Source organism: Leuciscus leuciscus, assembly GCF_965113295.1.
Source record: "Leuciscus leuciscus genome assembly, chromosome: 18".
NCBI classification, from domain to species: domain Eukaryota; kingdom Metazoa; phylum Chordata; class Actinopteri; order Cypriniformes; family Leuciscidae; genus Leuciscus; species Leuciscus leuciscus.
In genome coordinates this window covers 2,814,262-2,816,208 of record NC_138742.1, presented here as the reverse complement: position 1 = coordinate 2,816,208, position 1,947 = coordinate 2,814,262, and positions in this window count along the sequence as shown.

Sequence of the window (1,947 nt, the reverse complement as noted above, 5' to 3'; positions counted from 1 at the left end):
CATCCTGCAACACAGAACAAGACATAGACGAACAGGCAGACACAAGACAAGAGGCATAGCACTGATTGCTCCGAGATGGAGCTGTGGCCCCAGTCAACCCTGGGATTGTGCTGCACCAACCAGGGATGACCTAGGACGATGGGGACCAGCGGAGGTTCCTTGAGTACAAAAGACAGCTCCTCTGTGTGGTTCCCCGATGTGATGAGGGTTATGAGACCGGTGGTGAATGAAATGTCAGGAAGTTCTTGTCCGTTAAGAGCACTGACAGAAATCCTGTGAGTGAGGGGAATGATACGGATCTGAAGGTTGTGTGCTAAGGCTTGGTCCATGAAATGACCTTCAGCTCCCGAATCCAACAAGGCCTGGCAGTGATGAAACTGGGTTGCCTATTGCAGTCTTAAGTTGTCTTTAGGAGAGTCGAAGATGAGGATTTCTCCACGGAAAGTCCGCCCAAAAGCAGCCTCAGCTCTACTGCCGGGCTTGACCTTTTACCAGGCAGTTCATCAGAAAGTGCCCGGCTCCACCGCAGTAAACGCAAAGTCCCTTCATTCACCGCCGTACTCTCTCCTCCCGGGAAAGCCGAGCTCTATCCACCTGCATGGGTTCGTGATCCATTGTGGGGCTGACCGTATTGCTGACACTGGACCTGGAATACTTGGGGTTCTCGGAAAGCAAAGTCTGGCGTGCTCGCTGTTCCCATCGCTGTAGTTATGCATCCACACGCAGTGCCAATTCAATAAGATCCGTGGGGAGTTCCAGCCCGAAGATCTCCTTCTGAATACGGTCAGCCAACCCATGCAGGAACATGTCCCACTGCGCCTCCTCGTTCCATTTGCACTCTTCTGCCAATGTCCGCAAAGAATGGCGAGTAGGCGTGCTGCCTCGCGCCCCGCTACCGCGCGATCAAAAACCCGCCTCATCTCCTCGGATAGTACTTGGAACGACGAACAGCATAGATGTTGGTTCTCCCACTCCACCGTTCCCCACTGAGCCGCACACCCAGACAGTAACGTCATAACCAATGCCACCTTGCCAATGCCAATGCCACCCTGCGGAGGCGCAGTTGGGGATATTTTGGGGATATTTAATTTAATTTTATCAATCAATAAATTCCTCTTGAAACAAACTTTGTTGTATTATTTAAATTGAATACTGTGAAGCTGCTTTGATACAATCTGTATTGTGAAAAGCGCTATACAAATAAACTTGACTTGACTTGACTTGACCTTAGACTGTTCCCTGGAAAACGTCAAGGGCTGAAGAGAAAAGAACAACGAGCATTTGGTTAGAAATGCTCTGCAGAAGTTAGGCTCACCAGAGTATGCTTCAGGAGTGGGGAGGCACGGCTCATGCTGATCGGTGGAGTGGGAGGAATGGATGGAGGGGGTGGCGCAGTGGGCGCTCTCAGTTGTTGCAGTTGGTTGGTGAGCTCGGATAGCTCGAAGGCTTACACCGTGCGATCCGTAACAGCCATCTGTTCCTCTTGATGATCCATGCGAGCACTGTTGTTGGACAGAAACACTCTTTGATCGGACGCACTCGCTGAATCCATTGATGGTCAGATCGTTCTGTCAGGGTCAGTGAAAGAGGATTCAGTAGCAAGTGTTAAAACAACAGTATTTATTTAAGAAGATAAGAGTAGATGACGTGGGTCAGATGAATAGAGGTGCCCGGGAACAGTCTCTTTGGGCAGCACAGGGACGGGAATGGGCAACCCAATCCTCCGTGGAAAATAAGGAAGAGCGACCAGGAAGACAGAACCCGCAATCCAGACACTAAACACAGGGACCACAAAGACAGCCAGGACCAGGAAACGAACACCGGGAACTCCAAACGATCTGACAAACACAAGGCGGATGCAAAGACATTAAATAGCAGATCTGATCAGCCGCAGCTGGCGCTGATAATCTGATCACTTGAAATCAGCAGCCACACCCACACCCACAC